The sequence below is a fragment of the Pavona decussata genome, unplaced genomic scaffold (genome assembly GCF_977016875.1).
Source record: "Pavona decussata unplaced genomic scaffold, jaPavDecu1.1 SCAFFOLD_87, whole genome shotgun sequence".
NCBI lineage: Eukaryota > Metazoa > Cnidaria > Anthozoa > Scleractinia > Agariciidae > Pavona > Pavona decussata.
Window position 1 is genome coordinate 4,359,401 of NW_028145504.1, and position 16,118 is coordinate 4,375,518.

Consider the following 16,118-nt stretch of genomic DNA (forward strand, 5'->3'; position numbering starts at 1 on the left):
TCGAGTCGTTGAGGTGCCCGATGGCTATACCATGCTGATGAGGCATAATATGGCCGAAACAGTTGTCCATGGCTGCCACTGCCTGGATGATATGGCTGTGCGCATGCGTGTGGTACTGGTGACACTATAGAGCTCCGCGGTATGATCATTCCTTTTAGATGCTTTAGTAATAAAAACAAGTTGTCTTCTTTCTTCTTTAACTAGTGCTTTCAGTTCTTTTTGGGATCGCGCAGGAAACCCTTCCTCATGATTACCAACAGTGTGGCGTCTGCGTATGTGACTAAAAACGAGTGTTTCGTGTTATAAGAAAGTTGACAAAACAGAAAGTCGACATGATCTTTTGTAGAAATTTATCGTAAACTTCAAACACTGAAACATTTTCTGACCTGGCCTTTTCGAATCAATACCCAATCCCTGACCAACTCAGAACTGGTATCCGCTGGAACACGTAATACATAAAACACTTTATCCGAGACTAGAAACTGCTTACCTGCACAGGAAAGGAACGAAATTGTTGCAAATTTTGAAAACATTTGAAAAGCGCACCGGAGGGTTGCTTAACCCTTCCATTTATTAGTAAGTGCCAGATAGTGCTCAAATTGCCATGGTAGTCCGTCCGGGTAAAGGGGAAAAGCTAACTTTGGTTATATCTTAAAGGAATTTCAATTTGTAGAGTTCGTGTGACAACGGGGCTATCATTTATATGAGAAGTGCATCGATTGTGCAAAAGTGCAGTGTGGTTCAAGAATGTACCGTCGTTTGTCCTGCGGGCTAATTTTTCTTAAATTCATTCTTTGAGAGTCATGCGTGGAGCTCGTGTGGAGCGGACGTGAATTTTGAGTAGCGTCTTCCCTCCTCTCTTTCGGTGAAAAATCTTTGGTAAATGGGCATATGACTCGCAAGAAAAACAAACGTGGAGACCGCGGTTCGACAGAGGAAGAGACGAACGTCGCTAAACGGCCAAATAACAAACCAAACGCTCACGAAGAAGATATCAATAACATGGCGGACCGTAAAGAATTTGATCATGCAGCTTCGGAGGAAGAACCAACGCTTTATGAAATACGTGACATGTTAGCGGACCTTCAAAAGTCTGTCACAAGCATCTTAAAAGAAAACTCTACTTTGAGAGAGGACCAAAAACAGTTAAAATTGTCCCTTCAGTCAAAAGAAAGAAAAGTCAGCGTCTTAAAAACATCTTTGGAAAAGATTTTAAAAAACTAATGAAACTCTGAAGACCGAACTTCAACAAGCTAAAGATAAACTCCAGAAGCAAGTGGAAGAGACGGACAATCTGTACACGGCGCTCGATGATTTGGAGCAGTATACCAGGAAAAATAGCCTAGAAATTCATGGGAACCAGAAGATTGCTATTCAACGACGGAAGAGGTAGTATTAAAATTGGCAACCTCGTTGAATGTTAATGTTAATCCGAGTGACATTGAGATAACACACAAACTCAAACGACGTGGCAATAATTCGAGTCCAGTTATTGTCAAATTTATTAGCCACAAGGTTAAAACGAGTTTATATAAGGAAAGAGTTAAGTTAAGGAATGTTCAAGTGTCGGATGTGTTTCCCGGTTATTCCATCGAGTGAGGGGGGAAAAACCTCGAATCTTTCTCGACGAAAACCTGACGAATTATAGACGAGGACTTGTATCGAGGGCAAGCAAAATGAAAAAAGATGGGCTTTTGACGAGTTTTTGGACAATCGATGGAAAATCTTTGTTAAAACATCACCGAGTGGCGATCCTGTTCGAATCTTCAGTTACTATGATTTAGACCACCTGTGAGCGAACTTGTTGTTTTACTCGACAAAACAATGTTTGAATTGACGGAGGAAAATTTACCGTTACTGTAATCCTAACAAATAATCTTATTAGCTTGTTGATTAACTCAGAGAGGAGGGAAATATGGGTGGGAACATTTACGAAGGTTCGGACTTTTAAGTGTTCTGTGTTCTAAATTTTCGGTATATTAATGTTAAAAAAAATTGTCGGAAAAGCATAATTTCTTGGTGATGTTTCTTGTACGGATTTGTTTGTTAATGTTTCCTCAAAAGCCTAAATTTTTCAATCGGGTCACAGGCTCACGGCAGTGATGTTTTTCTACCACTTCTTACCGTTTGAATAAGCTATTACCTTGCACCGGAAGTTTTCCTATAAAATACTGACGGAAGACTGATCCCAACGGCGGAGGTGACAAGCTTGATAGAATAAACAGCAAAGGCTAGAATAACTGAAATATATTTGTTTGAAAAAAAACAAATCAAACTCATCGGTTTGTCGCTGTGGAATTGCAGATTTTATTGTATTTTTCCTATAAATCCAATGATCAATTCTGAACCATTCCGACAAGATCATGACTTTTTGGATGCATACAGATTCGACGAAATTCACCACAGCATTCACTATCCTTTGGATAAACTTATCTCTCCCGCTAATTCAAACACGGTTTATTCTATGCTTGTGCCCATCTCGCAAGTGCTAACAAGGTTTTTTCCGAAAATGCTTCAGTAAGCTTGCATAGCACGTGGGTCTGCAGGGTGGGGAGGGGGAGGGGGCTGGATTCTCAGCTATCAGTTAATAACTGCATGAATTCCTGACCTTAGTTAACTTTTACCTCTCACATGTTTTTTTCAGTCTGTATCAGTATCATTAGCCGAACAGTGTCGAGTATCATCCGAAGATTTCCGAAGAACTTCGGCGAGTGATTCCAGTCTCTTTCGAGGCTTTACGGCGGACACTTCTTTCATCGACTGACGACCTTGCTACTACTTTTGATGAGCCCCAAGCCATCTTCATTAGCAACTTATTCTCCATTCAAAAAAATCTGAAATCTGAACTCTGAAATCTGAAATCTTAACAAGTTATTTGCAAGTAAAATTTGCACTATACTCAGCCAAAGTTTAGCCATCTCAACTAACAGACTTCTCAACGTTTCTCAGCTATCAGTTATAAAAACTGCCTTTTTTCTGCTGACAGTTTAAAATTTTGGCCAACTCTCAGCTATCAGTTAACGCCATGCAGACCCTTTCGTACGTGTACGCCAGAGTCTTACCGGGCCGGGGCAATTTAATGTTCTCTCCTTAATTCTTATCGTTTAAAGATAGGAAATTGTTATAAATCTTTCGAGAGACGAATCAACTAAACGGCGCCTTTGATGCCAACCAGGCAAACGTTTCACCATTTCAACCCATACTTGAGGTGGCTGTATGTACGAGACGCTCTGAAACGCAAATTTCCTAGGCGTTGTCGAACATGGTTCACGTGACCCAATTTGTCCAATCGCACGTCACGTCACGTCACGTCACGTACATCATGATTCGATAATCGTAGGAATCTCAGGAGTGCTTCTGTCCTGTGAAGTGTGACCATCGATCTGATGAAAACTCTTCAGCAGTAATTTATTGTGGTGCTGTTTATTATACTTTGTTGTAAAAATTGTTGTATTATAATAGCCCCTTTTAGTATAAATCTACTAGTGTTCTATCACGAATGCCGTTCTCTGATTGGCTACGCTACTCGCTATCTATTCTGTGATAGATAGCGAGTAGCGATTTTCAACAAAATGGCGCCCGCTTCTTCGCGTTTTCGAAGTGTCTGCGATGAGGAAATAGATTATTTACTTGTTTAGTTTTGAACGACTAGTAGATTTATACTAAAACAATTAGATTATTCGCTCTCGATTTCTATGCGTGATAGTTGATTCGGGCTTCGCCCTCATCAACTATCACGCGATAGAAATCTCGAGCTCATAATCTAATTGTTAATTATAGTTGTGTGCTTAGTGGCTGGGGAGTGACCCAGCCTCGCTTCCAATCCAAGGCCAGGTCACTAAGTACACAACTGTAAAATGGCCTATTCAAATACTCAAGCTCTTAAGCATTTCTTCCATGTGGTCTTGCTTTTTTCAGTTCAATTATTTTGCAAAATGAGAAAACAAGGTACTTCGTTAATTTTTTTATGGAAATTAACGCTTGTACAATTAAGGTATTTGAAATTAAGACCACCTCAATCAACGCGAATTTACTGAGAAATTTGGTTTGAGACAAAGGCAATAAACTCAACGAAAAGGCTTAATTTCCAAAGGAAGGAAATTAATGCAAACGCGGAGGTATTGTATTCCACTTTATGGTAAGAATGTTTACGTTGATGATTCCAAAGCGACCATTTCCGCTGCATTTCGTCCCATATCTAGGAAGATCGAAGGGCTCGCAGGGTATTCGTCCCATGACACTAAAAAGAACCATTATCGGCTGAAAAAGACAATTCTAATAAGTAGAGTAAGGATTAAGTATCCTAAACGATGCGTTCAGTCGTTAACATACGCTAAACGAAGAACACTGCTATTTAAATTTTAAGTTTTTCTTACAAAAGAATTCATGGTATAAATATTAGAAATAACCGGAAATGAACGTTTAAAAGAAAATAACTCGACCGCTTTGAAATTCCTGTTAATTTCCAATACACGTATCTAGGTATTTTGGGCATTTGGGGGATAAAGAACATTGGCAAAAAACAAAGGGGTAAAGAGTGCGACCCGGGCAAACTTAGCCGGATGTTTGTAATTAAAAAATGCTTAAGTTGCAAAATTTATCTTGGGTGGGAAATTGCCAACAGCGAACAACGATCTAGAAGAAAGTTATCATGTTACTAATGAACTCACTTTATCAAGCTTGCCGAAGGTTGAGTCATTGGAAATACATGTAAGGACGTGGAAACAATTTACCGTAATGGTGTAGTGATCAGCATCAAACGTCTCCTAACAACATGACTACTAGATCAAACATACAAGAAATGATCAGCAAGACAAAACGTCTTGATGTTTACACAAATTCTCCCAACCCAAACGAAATATATCGAGAGCAGTGGAGGAATATGCAAGTCGATACTGGTTCCAGGCTCGATTTTCTCGGGAGTGAGAGCGGGTTCATTTCCCGATCAGCGGTTGGTAATCGAGCCTTCTCTGACTAGTGCCGGGAACTGATTGGCTGGCTGCCGGTTAAAGAAAACTAGTTATAACAAGACAGTGTTTGAAGAGGACCTACCTTTCGAGAGATGAATCAACTAAACGGCGCCTTTGATGTCAACCAGGCAAACGTTTCACCATTTCAACCCATACTTGAGGTGGCTGTATGTACGAGACGCTCTGAAACGCAAATTTCCCAGGCGTTGTCGAACATGGTTCACGTGACCCAATTCGTCCAATTGCACGTCACGTCACGTACATCATGATTCGATAATCGTAGGAATCTCAGGAGTGCTTCTGTTCTGTGAAGTGTGACCATCGATCTGATGAAAACTCTTCAGCAGTAATTTATTGTGGTGCTGTTTATTATACTATGCTGTAAAAATTGTTGTATTATAATAGCCCATTTTATAGTTGTGTGCTAAGTGGCTGGGGAGTGACCCAGCCTCGCTTCCAATCCAAGGCCAGGTCACTAAGTACACAACTGTAAAATGGCCTATTCAAATACTCAAGCTCCTAAGCATTTCTTCCATGTGGTCTTGCTTTTTTCAGTTCAATTATTTTGCAAAATGAGAAAACAAGGTACCTCGTTAATTTTTTTATGGAAATTAACGCTTGTACAATTAAGGTATTTGAAATTAAGACCACCTCAATCAACGCGAATTTACTGAGAAATTTGGTTTGAGACAAAGGCAATAAACTCAACGAAAAGGCTTAATTTCCAAAGGAAGGAAATTAATGCAAACGCGGAGGTATTGTATTCCACTTTATGGTAAGAATGTTTACGTTGATGATTCCAAAGGGACCATTTCCGCTGCATTTCGTCCCATATCTAGGAAGATCGAAGGGCTCGCAGGGTATTCGTCCCATGACACTAAAAAGAACCATTATCGGCTGAAAAAGGCAATTCTAATAAGTAGAGTAAGAATTAAGTATCATAAACGATGCATTCAGTCGTTAACATACGCTAAACGAAGAACACTGCTATTTAAATTTTAAGTTTCTCTTACAAAAGAATTCATGGTATAAATATTAGAAATAACCGGAAATGAACGTTTAAAAGAAAATAACTCGACCGCTTTGAAATTCCTGTTAATTTCCAATACACGTATCTAGGTATTTTGGGCATTTGGGGGATAAAGAACATTGGCGAAAAACAAAGGGGTAAAGAGTACGACCCGGGCAAACTTAGCCGGATGTTTGTAATTAAAAAAATGCTTAAGTTGCAAAATTAATCTTGGGTGGGAAATTGCCAACAGCGAACAACGATCTAGAAGAAAGTTATCATGTTACTAATGAACTCACTTTATCAAGCTTGCCGAAGGTTGAGTCATTGGAAATACATGTAAGGACGTGGAAACAATTTACCGTAATGGTGTAGTGATCAACATCAAACGTCTCCCAACAACAAGACTACTAGATCAAACATACAAAAAATGATCAGCAAGACAAAACGTCTTGATGTTTACACAAATTCTCCCAACCCAAACGAAATATATCGAGAGCAGTGGAGGAATATGCAAGTCGATACTGGTTCCAGGCTCGATTTTCTCGGGAGTGAGAGCGGGTTCATTTCCCGATCAGCAGCTGGTAATCGAGCCTTCACTGAACAGTGCAACTGATTGGCTGGCTGCCGGTTAAGGGAAACTGGTTATAACAAGACAGTGTTTGAAGAGGACCTACCTTGTCTGGGGTAAGGGGGTTATCGAAGACACCACCTGTCTCATGAACATTACCGACATTTTATTAGTTTTAAAATTTGAGTTGACAGAGAAATATTAACTGAGCAAGAGTCAGTCAGTTGCTAGATAAACAAGAAAAAAAGTGAAGTTTGAATCTCATTGCCGCATCTTACTGCCGGATAGAAGGGTGGCTATGCGATAAAGACACCAGCTTTTGAGGTTGAGAAAGGGGGGTGGGGGTAAGGGTGTAGGCAGAAACCACCATCTGTTTTGTGGTTTGGTGGGCCCTGTTCCAGTATGAGTAGGTATAGTAGTTTTGACCACTTCCCTAGTAGTTTCGCGATATTCATCGGTACCCTTACAATAACAGGGACAAGAACTAAATGTCCAGTACAAAAGCTATTCATTCATTGCCAAACATTTCCCAGATATGACCAAAAAAAGATTATTTTTGAGGAAATGCGATGTACATAGGTTACCACCCTACAATATTGTAGAGGATACAATAGTGACCTCAATCTTCTTCTGTGCAGTTTCTGTGGGTTATTCAGGGTTTTTTTCGCGATTCATTTACAGTGAGCGAAAATAGGAAAATTTAGTGAAACTTCAGAAAAAACAAAACAAAATGCCATTCCATATTGGCCTTCCTCATTTTTTCTCCGGCGTCATTTTGGCTGGAAATTGATATCAGTCCGTCGCATGGAGAGCTTAATTTATTTGTTTATCTTGTTGCGGTGCAAGCAACTTACGAAGACGCGTATTAATAACCAGGAAAAATCTAGAACGAGCTGAAAAGGTCTAAATGAATAGTCCAAAGGCAAATTTAAGACTTTAATTTGGGTGTCGTTCACCCAAAATGTTTTGTTATGATCACTTCCACATGTAGGTGCGTAAAAAAACTGAAAAATATATGTAGTTAATCTTCAGAGAGCAAAGACTGAATCAAACAAAGCAGAAACAAAGTACACCGTGTTTCAGCATGGTGTTAATTGGAGAGCTATGATCAAAGACAAAGGAGCGCTGTTTTAATATTACTTTCCAAATACTTGTACAAATGGTTTTATCATTTAAAATATATCGCCTTTGGTCAAGAACTCGGGTGATGGTTTAATCCAGACTGACATTTCCTGTGGTAAAAAGTGAAATATTTGCTCCCGGAATTTTGCCTGGGGGAGGATGGATAAATCAGTCAATACTGACTCAATACTGAAGTGAAATCAAACGGATATACACATTACACTTCAAGAAAAATGAATGAAGTGGTACTGTACTTAACACCGGGACACTTAATATAGTGGAGAGTGATAAAGGTCTTGAAATTGATCGCTTATAATCGTAAATAATCCCTCTATTTAGCGGACATGACGCACCACAAAACAGGTATTTTCTACTCATTACAAGCAACGTGGGGTAAAAGGACTAAAAGTGGCTCATTGGACCCCGAAGCATCGTTTAACCAACAGCATTTTTACGAAAGGTTGACATCAGGGGATTCCACGAAAGAGATGTCTTTTTGAGTTACACCTTTCACGGAAATCCGAGACTGCGAGATTGTGAACTGAGCCCTTGTTTTAAAATCCGAGACCAGGACTTCATTGTTTCCATAATTTTCGTGCTCTAGACTTCACCTAAAATAAATGCGAGCCCAAGAAGACTCTAAGAGCTTCTGAGTGCTGGATAATTTTCAAGTCGATAGCACCAAGAAAGAAGGTGGTCATTTTTCATGCATGCGTTCGTTGTTCATCACTGCTGACAAAAATAGACTAGAACCTTTCTTTTCTTGCTCGACAGTTTGCAAGATTTCGAGACTCAAATATTCAAAATTCGAGACTTCAGTATGGTTCAAACTCTAGTCGTGCTATTAACAGATGCTAACTTTAAAATGCGAGAATTCGAGACTCGATTAATTTTTTTCGAACCTCGTCCGAGCTTCGATGGACCATTCGTATACCCCTACCTTTCAAGGTTTACATAAAAAAAATCAAAGCAAGAAACAAGTCAGTGTACATAGCTATGACTGGGAAGAACTCGATGAATCTTGGATGAAGTGTGAAAAACACACAAATGTTTGAGTTTGATACCTTCTCTTGAACAGGTAAAAAAAAAATTCTAACTTAGCAACTTAATGTACCATCTCCGACATCTCACTCAGTTTTAGAGGCAACAGTAGAATATCAAGAGCCATTCGGGCCCTTTCAAGAGAGCACAAATGGCAAAATGCCCATCAGAACTGGTATTTTGTAAGAAATTTATACTAAATGGGCTCCTTGACCATGTTACTGGCAATTTTCCGAAACCGTTCAATTCTGCCCTCCAAACATTCGAGCAGTGCTCGTAATTCGTAAGCCTTAAGTGTATTGAGAAATACTAAGAAGTTTTGAAAAAAGAGGGAATTAGAATAAAAAACAGGAGAGCAAATCCACAAAATGTTGTGTCAATACAATCTTTTTTTTTCGAGCTGTTTTTCTGTGTAGCAAAAATTCAGATTCGAGTAAACATCTGAAATAAGGTTCGTATGTGTGTTTGTGCGATAATGAACAATTGGCTACACAACAAATGATAAGATTTGTGTGCCTTTTAAAGCACAACTTGACTCAAACTTTCTGCTTCTGTCGAGTCGACACGAGAGTAACACAAACAAATTTTTGTATTCTCTAGTTTTCTGACAACCCAAGCTAACCCATCTAGCATTTTTCATCCTTTTCGGTCATTTCAAAGGACAATTTAATTATAAAGATCATTCCATTTCAAGACCAGTTTTCGTTTGACATAATCGCCTAAAATAGTATGACTTCTAGCATCTGCACGAATTTTCCCCGGACTTTTCCCTGCAAGTCTCATTGTTATCTGAACTAGTAACATGTGATCACGAGGATATAAAGAAAATTTTATGATACTGGATGAAACAAAGAAATTTATCACCGTCAACTGATTTTCAGGTTCTGTGCAGTCGCATAAATTGCTCTCATAACTGCGAAGATAATTTTCTTATTTTCCGGTCAAAATATCCGCGGTAATTTGGCGTATTTACCTCAAAAACATTTCGTCACGGCCTCCTACGCAGTAATTTGATTGGATTCCCACAAATATTTCTTGGCGGGTGACCCCGCTTTTTGCTCGAAAGAAATAAGAAAATTGATACGAGGCAAACAAAGAACAAAATGGGCCATTTACCTCGGTCATGAATGATCCAAACGCTGGTGACTGAATTTAGTAACGGTTGAAAAAAAATCCATGGCCTTTATTGCGGGTCAGTCAGCGTGTTGAATAAATTCTGACTGATGGGAATATTCATGAGCCAATGCATCGAGTCCAGAGCAAGCTGTCAGGTTTAATATCATTTACACTATAAGTACTTTACAAAACAATCAGAAGATGCAATTAAAAAACACTGTGCACGAAAACGATGTGTTTTGCCTTTGTTTTTGTTGCTTCATTATAACCATTTACACAATACACCCTTGCTATAAGAAAGCTATTAGCTGCAAGAGATAAACAAAAGCTTTTTTCGACGCCTTATTATTAAACTTCAACACAAAACCGATTCGTGCACTTTTCGTCACATCATAAACGACATTTTTAATATGCAAAGAAATTTACGGATAATAACCCTTCATCGACGGTCTGCGATAGCGTTGTTCACAAATTTTCAAGCTGCTCCGCGCGTGATCATAATAGCATTCTATGCACCCTACTAATATTTTGTCTTCAACAAAAAGTGTTTCAGAGGGGCATGACGAAAACTCATTTTAAACTCGTTAACCGACCTGGCTTTCTACCAAAAAATTTAATCCGGCCATAAAACAGAGTGAAACTAATACTCTCCCTATTTTACAAGCTTAAAATTTTGTATCGTTTCCTAGCATCTAACAAGTTCGATCCCGGTAATACTGAATATCGTTTAGACAACTGACCTTCTCTGTGCTAGATTCAATCTTGGTTCCGTCATTTTATGTGGTCTTTAAACTTACAAGGGTCACGATGAAACCCAAATGTCTCACTATGATTTACTATTTAAGCTTACATAACTTCGAGAAAGAGCTATTGGAACACTGTATTGGAAAATATAATGCAAAATTCATGGTTGTTGAATTTTAAATAAGGGAATTCTTAGACGATTCAATATGCCTAAGCGAGGTACATACTCAGTTCGTCCAAATCATCGCATAGCAGTTCGGTGAAGTTTTCAAACATGTTCCCTGAACTTCCCCTTATTCGTTCAGAACAATCTTCGCTTTCTACGCCGTCATTTTCTGCAGCTTGCGGCTGTGCAAATCTACAAGAGCTCAGTCTAGTTCTGCTGACAATCTTGCGCGGATGTCGTTCGTCGTTCAAGGCAGATTCATCATTTCCTGTGGGATGAACACTCTTGACAATTGACGACCGAGGTACATTACGATAATAATCAGCTTCAGATGATTTCCCTTGTCCGTATTGATAAGAGCAAGGTGAAAGAACCACATCTTTTCGTCCATTTTCTGGCAAAAACACATGCTCTGTGCTGGGGCCAGATCTGCTATCTATGTGATCCGTAAGACTATTGTTCCGATCTGATGGAAAGCATTGGCCACCTTTGAATTGTAAACTATCGGGCACAGCTGGTCCAACAAAGTGAGATCTGCTGTACTCCTTTTCCAGTCTTGTCGGAGGGTAAGTGTTATAATCGTGTTGATTGCTAAACGTTTCTCTAAACCTGTTGAAGTTCCAGTTCTCATTTCCTGTAGAATAACATTGCCCACCGTGATCCATGTACTGGGATGGGGAGAATTGTCTCTCCTTAGGGCTACTCGGATCTGGGGTAGCAGGCAATCCAAATACCTGACTACTCATCACAACATTGGAAATGCTGCTGATGAACGTCGGGTTGATGTAAGTTGAGTTGGTTCGCTGCCCGGGTCGTCTCTCCTGTGAGCGTCTCTTAGGTGTGTAACGATAATTCGGATGTTCTTTCATGTGGCGAATCCGTAGCCTTTCAGCTTTCTCGACGAACGGACGTTTCTCCTTAGTCGTGAGTTCATTCCAAGCCTTGCCCAAGAGCTTGCTTATTTCCGCATTGTGAAGTTTCGGGTTCTCCTCAGCAAACTTTCTTCTCATAATCTTCGCCCATATCATAAACGAATTCATCGGCCTTTTGACGTGTGAGTCATCATCGTCTTCGATGTAGCTTTCATGAAGTATCTGTGGCTGAACCATTCCAGGCCAATTTGGTGCAAAGTCGCTGTTCCACATTTTTACTCCTCAACTGAAACCGCGATGAACTTTCAACGTGTCTCTGCAGCTGCGAACATAGAGCTTGCTCTAAATTCGACTAGTATGCTCGGTGTAAGAAGACCGTCCATATATATAGGGTAGGGTACGGTTTCGTGGCGCGGCGTTTAGTAGGGGGTAAGACAGGCACGAGATGTTGAAGAGGTCTTACTGTTACTTTGACATTTTACCATTATCTCCCATAGCGGGAATTTAGGGTTTTTGTTCTGAGGCGATGTTCAACGTGTTTGGCAAAATTGGACAATTAGTCAATTGCCCCTCCAAAGCATGCCCAATCGCTCAACCTATTGAAAATCAATAAACGCAAACAACTGAGGGATTTTGATTATTTATAATTATCGCGCACTTCGATCCACCATGTGTTTCTTATTGCCGAATTTTTTTTCGCGTGACCCTTAAATAGGAAACCGAGGATTACATCTTTTTCCTGTCTACCACTGTCAACAGGAAATGTAATTTCAACATTGCCTTCTCCTTGTCGCACGGAAGTTGTTTGGGTAAATTTTCGAGTGCTAAATCCCTTCTTTCGTTTGACTTAAAATCTTGACCCTTTTAAAAGCCAAAGTGGGTGTAAAGTGGATTTTAGTGTAACTCTTGAAAAACGTTCAGCAGAACTTTCTGACGAGTTCGGCTAAGCGGCTGCAGTCAGCTGGAATGCCAGCCTGGTTCGGGTTAGTTGGGCTAGACACGCAATCGTTATCTAAGGGAATATATGTAGCCAACTTCTTGTCTGCTGGACAAACAAACTCTCCAATCTTAACATCAGCTTTAAACGTGATGAAACATCACTGGATTGCCCTTTTTTGCCCATTTTTTGGACAGCAGTGTGACTGAAAGAAAGTGTCCTCTTAGATATCATGGCGATATATTTCGATATCCACTTGACCGATGTGACCCTGACTGGTGCAAGGTATCTGTTGGTTTTGTCTCGCTGCATTGGCCGTCCTTTCTGATAGTCACATCTAATAAATTATGTGGGAAACCCGATAAAATAACTCATGGAGCAACGGCAATGGCTTGTCTTAAAGCGTTCTTTTGAACGTCTTTTTTCAAGGATTTCTCAGAGAGACAATTTCGGGCCAAAGGTTTCGTAGTTGGTACCATAACAACATTTACGATGATAAAATCTTATTTTTTCCATTTTGGTTATCTGTTTGTCGAGAAAATCTGCTGCACTTGGGTTATCAGTGATTTGATACAAAATACTTTGCGACAACAGGGGCACATATCAGTGAGGATTCTATAATCTTGAAAAACAAGAAGTCTATCAAAGGGACGAAATAAACGTATGAAGCCCAAGGGTACACACGACCCCTCAAGCATGCAATGCTTTTATTCTCATTGTGGTTAAATAAAGGATCTTGCTTACTTACTTACCAGTGCCAGTTTATAAGCTCCTAAACAGAAGAGTAATCTGCCATCAAAGAATTAACCGCTTTCAACACAGCTGACAGATTTGTAGGAGTGAACGCAAAGTGAATATCACCTTCTCATCGAAAACGAATTCAATGCCTCTTGAAAGTGCGTTGTCGCCCTTTACGAAGTGGATCAAAATTGGTGTAAAGAAAGCGAAAAGACTACTAAATGTAAACGATTATCGATAAACGGGCGAACTGGATAAGAGATTAAGGAAAAGAGATCCTTGCACGGTGAAGCCTGTCAACACTTCACCATCTGCCGGCGATCCAGTCTATCACTAGTTATTGCAAGGCATAAAACTTTTTTTAATGTTATCGGTGACCGACACGACCACAAGGTATCTTCTTAACTCGCTTCGCTCGGACACCTTATCTGTTAGAAGATGCAGGTTCCCCCAAATTCATCTCCGTAATATGGTTACTTCAAGAATTACTTCTTGTGTTCCTCGCGACGCTACGCAAAAATTGGTTCTACCAAAGCCAAGAACAGACTACTCAAACCGTAGCTTTTGTTATAACGGAGAAATTCACTTAGGAATAATCTGCCCAACGCACTTGGAACGGTGAATTCCTTGGGCCTTCTTCATCACAACGCTCTAACAGCCTTATGAGCACCAGACAGGTGCAATGTCCATCTCAAATGAGTTGAGGGTGACTCCTGAACGTATGTGCAGCTACACAGAATATTGTTGTTTTTATTCTGTTTTGGTCTACAGTTAAGGCTCGATCAGATTTTGGTAGAGTGTGCTGTGTTTACTAAACAATTTTTGCCGTTTTTTAGTTTAGCCTTAAAAGCGGAAACAGCAAGGGGACAGGGCGCCGCTTCTCAAAAGTCCCTGTAACTTAATTATTGGAACCGAAAACTATGCCGAAATGTTCCTCGATCAACGGAGATTTAACCTTTATATAGACGGCTAACTGTAAAAGTATTTATAATCTTATAGAGCGCATTAGATAAGTATGCAGAAAACGTAACCATCAAGAAGAGAAAATGCTTTCTATCAATCAAAATGGAAATGGACAAAAAAATGGAAACCTTTAGTTCATATCCGGGACTTTCGAGAATCGACCCCTAGTCTGAAATACGTTATGAAAAATCATACCCTTTTTGTTTGTTTTTTTAAGCTTTTAGTTTTCTTAGGTTTACAGACAGACTGATTTCCTTTTGGAAAGTTTTTTGTTCAGTCAGGATAAACGGAAGCTCGTTTGTTTTCTGAAAGGTTTTTCGGTTAACTCAGATTATAAAGAATTACATTCTTTTAGGAGAAGGTTTAGTTTACTCGAAAAAGAATTACTTTCATTTGGAAATTGCCAAAAATTGGGAGTGCTATTGCTCAAGTGGAACAACAATGGCCAGGCTAGCCTGAAGAGAATGCACCTTTCAATTTGATATAGGATCCGAGTGGGTTTAATAACTAAGGAAACTAAATGAAGAGGGTTAGTCCTATGTAAACAAGGAAACTGCCTAATTCCTCCTATTTAGCTCCTGTCTTGTGTGGCTTTAATTACTGGCGTCGGTATTCATTTTTTAATCGTCACTCCAGTCACTAGCGGGTGGTACATGAGTTCCCGGGATCCTTATTTACTGCTATAATATTGTAGCTGATTCATCTCAATGCCATGAGAGCTCTTCAATCTTCGTTATTAATTGTTAGGCGCGTTGTGGGACTGCTCGGAATTTTGGGTGGCCGATGTACGGCCCAAAACTCGAAACCCAAACTTTATTTTAGAAAACAGAAAACGATAAATAAACAATCTGTGGTTTCCCAATAAACAGTATTCTATTCATTCCGTTTTTTTTTTTGTTATCGGAAGTTAATGAACCATAATTAATAAAGGAGAGACCATGTTTTTCACATATTTCACTTACGTAATACACCATAATAATATTAATTAAGCTGGCTCGGAAAATTGAACATTCGGTCATAAATGCTTGTGACCAGGAGCGTACACCTCATTCGCTCTTTATGTGGTCCAAAAACGGCGTTTGTTCAGTCAAGAGCCTCAACATATTGAAACAAATTTTAGGTGTTGCCGGTGAAATTATCCGGCTTACAGACACAGGCTCAGACAGTACATGTGTCCTATTAGCGATAAACACAGTTTTTATGCTCCTGGGTCGGTAACACTGCAGCAACTTAAGCATCACATTTCTGTCCCGTCGATTCCAACTTAGAATTTCTAATCGAATGTGTACCCTGTTACTGGGGGGAGGGGAGGGGGCAGGTCTCCTCGGACTTTTTGTAGGGTTGTGCCGGTGGGCCTTCCAAACCCTGACCCTATTGCAGACCAAAAGATGTAATTTTTTCAATACTCGTTTTCAGAGTGAGTTGCTAAAGTCCGTGCCCCTTCTCAGACCTAGCCCCGGTCGTTCAAAGAACTGATAACTCAGTCCCAACTCAATCCAGTGGATAAAATGTATTATTAAAAACTGAATCATGATATAATGCAATTCGAGGGATTTGATTTGCTTAGCGGCCATGGTATATGAGTCATTATACCATGGCCGAGAAATGGCGACCATTAAATTGTTTGCTGGTTGTTCTATCACAGCGAAATCAGTAAGATCTGGCAATATTTCTTGATTGTTTTTAATAAAATAGTTATTCCACTTGCGCTTGTTGGATATGAGATGATTCGTTGGCTATGTATCATCTCATATCCAACGCGCGCTCGTGGAATAATTGTTAAACTCCACTGAACCAATACATTTTATCCACTGGATAAATTTATCCACTCTTTGAACACCTGGCCCCAGTTATTCAAAGAGCGGATAA

The 16,118-nt window shown here is 39.7% G+C and overlaps 1 pseudogene; it reads right to left on the reverse strand.

Moving 5' to 3' along the window:
* Positions 1–10,745: 10,745 nt before the first annotated feature.
* On the reverse strand, positions 10,746–14,452 carry LOC146474898 (transcription factor Sox-7-like; annotated as a pseudogene).
* Between the last annotated feature and the right edge of the window lie 1,666 nt (positions 14,453–16,118).